This window comes from Diplotaxodon limnothrissa, linkage group LG1 (assembly GCF_057381915.1).
Source record: "Diplotaxodon limnothrissa isolate DT_005_m linkage group LG1, D_limnothrissa_male_GT1.1, whole genome shotgun sequence".
Lineage (NCBI taxonomy): Eukaryota > Metazoa > Chordata > Actinopteri > Cichliformes > Cichlidae > Diplotaxodon > Diplotaxodon limnothrissa.
This window is the reverse complement of record NC_140596.1, coordinates 8,754,573-8,762,326: the sequence shown is the minus strand read 5'-3', so window position 1 is coordinate 8,762,326 and position 7,754 is coordinate 8,754,573. Positions and strand designations below refer to the sequence as shown.

Genomic DNA, 7,754 nt, shown 5'->3' with positions numbered 1-7,754 from the left:
CCCTAATCACTTAGCAACAGCACTGGAGTGGCTGATTGACAGCAGGACACCTATGGCACATGTACTGTAACCAACCTGTCATAACTGTCTGTGTTTATTTCCCACAGCATCCGTCAAACTTGCTTTCATATCTGTACCACTTACCTGTCCTCAACAAAATCCGTTTGAACTGACCTTACACTATGTTGACCTGAACAGTCTGACAAGAATTTATTTTGCAGTGATAGAGTTCTCTTCCAAGTGATAGCCATGCTGTAATGATTATGACAGTGAGTCATTGTGGCTCTAAGTCATACAGTGATAGTAAAATATACCATTAGAATTATTCCCCTTTTGCCTCAGCAAAGCCATATACATTAAAATCATGTTATTTTTCATTGCAACTATTATAATCAAATAACACTTTAATTACATGTATTGGGGATAAAATATTAGGCCAGTAATCATGCTGCAATTACCATGTGGCAGTAGGTAATTAGAAACCATTTGCACTAGTATAAAAATTCCATCCACTGTGCAGTTATAATTACAGCTCCATTATCACAGTTCAGGTGCTCTCGCTATTAAGCCTCAGTGTTATGTGCAGCTCTTAATGTAGGACTGCAAAGTTTTGTTCCAGCCCTTAGTTTAAATAAAAGCTTTGCATTGTTTGCTTCTGTGCTACCGATGTATGCTCCTCAGGGCTAATTGCCCTCATCTTTCAGTATGCCTGTGAACATTACTAACTCAAGGATGTGCTGCTTGACACTTAAGCTGTTTGCAGATGGGTAATAAAGTGTGCTAAGCACATTTGAGCCATGCCTTTTAAATGTTCCGCTCAGTGCCAGGGGAACTATAAAACCGCATCACTGCTCATGTGAGACACAGAAATCATAGCTTAGTCTTTCCATCAGATTAGTTTTTTTCCCAGAAGTAAGATATAATGTATTAGAGCATACACTATGGATGAATAAATGGTTTGTTAGGTTAGTAAGGCTGATAGATTGATAGAAGGATTTGCACAGTAAAATGGAAAATAGGTTAAAAGCTGTTTCCAGAAGAAAAGTGAATAAAGCATTAAGTAGAAAAAGTTGTGCAAACAGACGCTAGAAAACGTTCAGAGGACAAATACCACCTACTTCTTTTTGGACTATTAAGAATACGAGCATTAAGAGAAGCAAATAATATCAGTCACCCCAAAAACACACCGCAAAGAGCAAGAGCACCAGTATACTCAGATGCCAATACACCTACACTATATTTCCAAAAAGTATTCCCTAACACATCCAAATCATTGAATTTTAATCACTTTCATGGCTGCATCACCAAGCACAATGCAAAGCACCGGATGCACTGGTGTGCACCCCGCTACTGGACTCTAGAGCAGTGGGGACGTGTTCTCTGGAGTGACAAATCACACATGTTCGTGTGGCATTGCGATGGACAAGTATGGGTTTCTAATCATTTCATCATGACTCGCACCACTCCACAAAGCAAGGTCAATAAAGACATGGATGAAACAGTTTTTTGTAGAACTTGACTCGACTGCACAGAGTCCTGACTTCAACCCACCAGAGCAAAGACTGTGAGCCAGCCTTCTCAGTCAACATCAGTATCTGACCTTACTAATGCACTTTTGGAAGAATGGTCAAAAGTTCCCATAAACACACTCAGAAGAGTTGAAGGCAGACAAGTGAATACTTTTGGCAATACTTATAAAACCACTACTTTTGACCCACATATCCTAATTCTGTTACTGTCACTTTCATGTGGATGACAATTACACGACTCTAGTGTACTAGAATTAAAAAAACAAGCAAACAAAATAAACACTTTCTGTTTAAAGATAATGTTTAACTTTTTGTACTTATACATGTCCAGCTACTCAAAAATAACAAAAGAACTTAAAATTATATTCCAAACACGAGTTGAAGTTTCACGAGGTTAAGTCTTTCTAACACAACTAAAATTTAGATTTTTTTTAGTATTTTCCTTGTTTTAAATTCATGTCCACCTATCAGGAATATATTTTATGGTCTGGTTCTCACTGAGGTTGCTTGATAGTGTAATGCTGGGCTTACACTGTGCGATTTTTGGCCCATTTTGAGCCGATTTTTGAGGCGTGCGAGCGTTTTGGCGATCGGCCCGATTTTGGCCTTCATCGTGCGTCGTGCATCGTGTAGTATACGTGGGGTAACGAGACGCGATTAACACCTCACGACCAGCTCCCGATCATCAATTGCTTGGTCGCGAGGATTTGTGAGGGTGTCACCGCAGTTTGTCACACTGCGCACGCGCAAACACAAATGTCAGCGAAAAAGACGGCGCAGCACGGCAGTGCAGCGTGTGATCTGGACACAAGCGATGGAGGCACAACTTGTAGAACTTTGGAAAGCTCATCCGAGCCTTTTCGATGTGGCCTCACAAAATTATCACGACACAACAACCGTGAAAATAGTTGGATCTACACTGCTGCTCAATCACAGCTGCCTGATCAATGTTTTTCATTAGCAATTTAGCAAAGTTGATGGTGGTGTGTCTGTGTGAGTGAAAGACAGAGAGAGAGAGCGACAGAATTTCTGTTATAACCTTCATTTTATGGAGGCACAGTGTGAGCACTCAGGTCGCATCAGAGCATCGGGCCGTATAGTGTGAGACCCTGCATCGTGACCTATGAAATTCTAACCCCTGCGAGTCAATCGTACAGTTTGAGCAGGAGCTGAATCGCGCGACTGAAAAAATCGCACAGTGTCTGCCCAGCATAAGGTTAATTTTGTGCAGCTGTATATGAATGGATTTTTAATCACAGTGTGATTGTCTTTTCCAATGTGTAGTTCATAAAACACACAGTTTCATGAACGACACATTTGTTGCCAGATACCAATGCCAGTGTTGCCCATGGCATTTGGCAACAAACCTAATCAAAAGTTATGCTTCACACTCCCTTTTGTCAGGAACAAAGTCACATAACAAGCCTGTGAGTAAACAAGGTGCTTAGAAACTAGAAGATGCCCAAATAGGTTGTGAAGGCCAACAGAATAAAGTTGATCTTATTTGTTGTTATCAAATTTTGAGAAGAAACAATACAAGGTTACCTGATTGCGTTTAATTTTTTTTTTAATCTAATCCCGTTTTTCTCCCTCTTTTTCTTTTTTGTGACCAGGAGGACACTGCTTTCACATGAATGGGAGGTGAGGTGACCTTTTATTTCATGGAATTACATACCACTGTAATGTGCCCTTCATCTTCTTGCATTTTTCTTTTTTGTTTGTATTTTTGTTTTCATTTTTACATAACAGTAAATAAGTCTAATTTATGGTAAACTAAGGCGAAATAAGGGGGGGGGGGGGAAGATATAATAGAAGAAAAGAGACAAAATCAGGAGGGATTCCAGATGTGTGTGATCTCATAACCAGGGTCAGATACAATCTACTGTAGAGATCAAACTTACCATACTAATTGTACTGTACTGTACTCTTTCTTCATCAGTATGTCACAAAGTACAGTGGGGCAAAAAAGTATTTAGTCAGCCACCGATTGTACAAGTTCCCCCACTTAAAATGATGACAGAGGTCAGTAATTTGCACCAGAGGTACACTTCAACTGTGAGAGACAGAATGTGAAAAAAAAATCCATGAATTCACATGGTAGGATTTGTAAAGAATTTATTCGTAAATTAGGGTGGAAAATAAGTATTTGGTCACCTCAAACAAGGAAAATCTCTGGCTCTCACAGACCTGTAACGTCTTCTGTAAGAAGCTTTTCTGTCCCCCACTCGTTACCTGTATGAATGGCACCTGTTTGAACTCATCATCTGTATAAAAGACACCTGTCCACAGCCTCAAACAGTCAGACTCCAAACTCCGCCATGGCCAAGACCAAAGAGCTTTCGAAGGACACCAGGAAAAGTATTGTAGACCTGCACCAGACTGGGAAGAGTGAATCTACAATAGGCAAGCAGCTTGGTGTGAAAAAATCAACTGTGGGAGCAATCATCAGAAAATGGAAGACATACAAGACCACTGATAATCTCCCTCGATCTGGGGCTCCACGCAAGATCTCATCCCGTGGGGTCAAAATGATCATGAGAACGGTGAGCAAAGATCCCAGAACCACACGGGGGGACCTGGTGAATGACCTGCAGAGAGCTGGGACCAAAGTAACAAAGGTCACCATCAGTAACACACTACAACGGCAGGGAATCAAATCCCGCAGTGCCAGACGTGTTCCGCTGCTGAAGCCAGTGCATGTCCAGGCCCGTCTGAAGTTTGCCAGAGAGCACATGGATGATGCAGCAGAGGATTGGGAGAATGCCATGTGGTCAGATGAAACCAAAGTAGAACTTTTTGGTATAAACTCAACTCGTCGTGTTTGGAGGAAGAAGAATACTGAGTTGCATCCCAAGAACACCATACCTACTGTGAAGCATGGGGGTGGAAACATCATGCTATGGGGCTGTTTTTCTGCCAAGGGGACAGGACGACTGATCCGTGTTAAGGACAGAATGAATGGGGCCATGTATCGTGAGATTTTGAGCCAAAACCTCCTTCCATCAGTGAGAACTTTGAAGATGAAACGAGGCTGGGTCTTCCAACATGACAATGATCCAAAACACACCACCCAGGCAACAAAGGAGTGGCTCCGTAAGAAGCATTTGAAAGTCCTGGAGTGGCCTAGCCAGTCTCCAGACCTCAACCCCATAGAAAATCTGTGGCGGGAGTTGAAAGTCCGTGTTGCTCGGCGACAGCCCCAAAACATCACTGCTCTCGAGAAGATCTGCATGGAGGAATGGGCCAAAATACCAGCTACTGTGTGTGCAAACCTGCACTGTAAACCCCAACAGTCTACCTGACTTATAAAGTTTGTGGATATAACAATTAAAATTCCTCACAAAGTTGAAACAACTTAAAACTTTTCTGTTCGGTTAACGATTCAAACAGTTATAATTGTACATGGCTTAGAAGTTAAGAGTAAATACTGCTTTCTTAATTATGATTTTTGAGTAAATGTTTTTTTCCGAGCTCCGCATGTGGACGTCATGACGTCATGACGTCTTCTCTCTTCTCTCTAACCTGAACGACGTTGACAGAAAATTCTGTTCAATATGGCTGCCCTTCTCGAGCGACTGGAGAACACATTTGGAGAAACTTGTAAGTAAAACGGAACCTTCGTTATGTTTATTTTTTCCGTAAAAAAGCAAGTATATTAATATGTTGCAGCCAATAACTTGTTTTCGAATGCGCTGTTGTGTTAAAAAGCACAGACCCAGGTGGTGAATAGTTGTTCGCGGTTGTTCGCGCTCTTTTTCAAACATAGATTATGTCGTCAGTTTTACAGTTTTAACCGATTAAAACACAGTTTTACGAAGAATCACACATAAAGAAAGGGTCTTAGTGATATTTTAACGACCCCTTGCCAACGCAAGAAAGTTGGCGTTTTTACAACAGCAGCCTCATTGTTCGGCAGGTTTTGTTTTTTTTTTCTTCTCATTAGCATCATTCAAAAGTGACTTAGCTAGCAGTGGCAACTTCTATCTAAAACAATTGAAATATAGCAAGGTGTTGTATATTTAGTGTGCTGATAAGGTTTTCAATATTTTTATTTTTTCTTCCAAGGCTGAAGGCCAAAGACAAAAAGACAGAAGAAAAAAAAATTCAGACTGCAATTAATTTCAGGTGGAGACAGTAAACACAGGTGAGTTGAAAGATCTATTGAAGAAACCATTCATTAAGTCCCTTAAGGTGAAGATTTCATATATTGATAATGATAAAATTAACACAAATTAAAAGTTTCACTGATAAACACACAATTTTTCCTTGCTTTGAACCCCATGTTCTATATAAATCACAGCTCTGATCTGGAGAACACTATTTTAAAATACTGTGTAGGGTTTTTGTCAAATGATTAAGAAACATACTCTCTGTCACAAGAGACAGAAAGGTTGTATCTTAAAAGAAAAGTCTCCAAAATTTAGTAGAGTCTGATGTCATGCAGTTTCATAAACATGTATTCTCCCCAAAGAATGACACCTGAAAACTTTGCGTTAAATGAACTTTTCTTTTCCCTTTTTAGGAGGCGCCTGATATCAACGTGAAACGCACTGCAGTACTTCGTGCCCTTCCTGTATACCTGCGGGAGGAGGACCCAGAATTCTTTTAGACATGTAATGTAAGTGTATTTTTGCATTACTTAAATTCTGCCAGTAAGATAAAATGCTATGGATTTTTTTAAATACAATTTAATACCCTAGCAGCTACCAAATTGTACAAACAAAATACCCTCTCTGTAGAAAACCCACACACACACAGGTCAGGAGCAGGGCACAGGCGTATCACAGCACTATGGCTATGCTGCAGGTGGCCCAAAAACCAGGCTGAAGTCAAGATTTAGTTTCTTTTTGAGATAAAGTCATGAAATAAAAAATTACTTTTTTTTTTAGAAAAATAATAAAAATACAAATTATGTAATGCAAGAAGCTAACACATTAATGTACATTTTTCAAAAAAAGTAGAGTACCCTAACTCGTTACAAAGTAACCCACTACACTGCTGAATGTTTTGCTAGATTACAGGTCATGCTTGTCACATTCTCTCAAACCAACCTTACTTATTTAATTGGGGCGATCGTGGCTCAAGAGTTGGGAGTTCGCCTTGTAATCAGAAGGTTGCCGGTTCGAGCCCTGGCTCCGACAGTCTCGGTCGTTGTGTCCTTGGGCAAGACACTTCACCCGTTGCCTACTGGTGGTGGTCAGAGGGCCCGGTGGCGCCAGTGTCCGGCAGCCTCGCCTCTGTCAGTGCGCCCCAGGGTGGCTGTGGCTACAATGTAGCTGCCATCACCAGTGTGTGAATGGGTGTGAATGTCTGGATGACTGAATGTGTAAAGCGCTATACAAATACAGGCCATTTACCATTGATACTGTGTCTATTCCAGGCGGACGCATTGGATGAGTCGACCCTCATTGACACTCCAGTTGCCCTTCTCACAGTGGTTACCGACGGCGCTTCCCAGTCCAGTCCATTTTACTTCCTCAAGCATGGCTGTTTTGGTGAAAGGCGACTAGGTGATGCGTGATATTCCCAGATTTGCAAATGCATTTGCTTTATTGTTTGGCTTGATCTATGCTCTGCATTTAGACTACCCCAGGAAGCTGGTTCACACATTTGCCTTAGTCCAAAATATCTTCATGGGGCTTGATGACGGCAAACCCCTGAAACCCCTGCCTACATGCTCTTAAGGAATATAAGGCAATGTTTGTTAGGACACGCACTCTGTTACTGAGCACTTTGTTTGAAGCACTTTAAGCACTTTAAGTTTACTACAGGCTTTGGGTGGATTTAACTCCATCAGTTTACCTAATTTTCCTATACTTGACTGCCTTATCTGGTTACTTGGAAGCTGATCGTCTTTGTACCCATTTTAAAAAATTGTTTTTCATTTCTATTTAAAAAAAAGTGATTAGTATTTGACTTTTTGTTTTGCATTTTTGTGTATTTTGAGAAAGATGCAATTAGGACTGATGTCGTCCTTTGTGAGTTTATAAAAAGATAAATGTTCTACACAGAATTTATAATGCTCACTTTATGGTGCCGATGTCCATGTTAGTTGTTTTATAAAAACATTTGTGATGTTTTTAAATTTTCATGAAAAAATGTTAAATAAACAAAATGTAAAGTAACTGAATTTCCGTACTTTTTTTTTTTTTAGTAGTCTACACTCACAACATAAATATCTTTTAATTAATAATCAGATAATTTGAGTTTAGGTTGTAATATAAT

General features: G+C 40.2%; 1 long non-coding RNA gene across 1 annotated transcript; it reads left to right on the top strand.

Moving 5' to 3' along the window:
• The first annotated feature begins 5,085 nt into the window (after positions 1–5,085).
• On the top strand, positions 5,086–7,308 carry LOC146639378 (uncharacterized). Its single transcript, XR_014906156.1, has 4 exons — positions 5,086–5,129; positions 5,595–5,673; positions 6,052–6,147; positions 6,910–7,308. It is a non-coding gene; the product is annotated as an uncharacterized LOC146639378 (long non-coding RNA).
• The last annotated feature ends 446 nt before the right edge of the window (positions 7,309–7,754 follow it).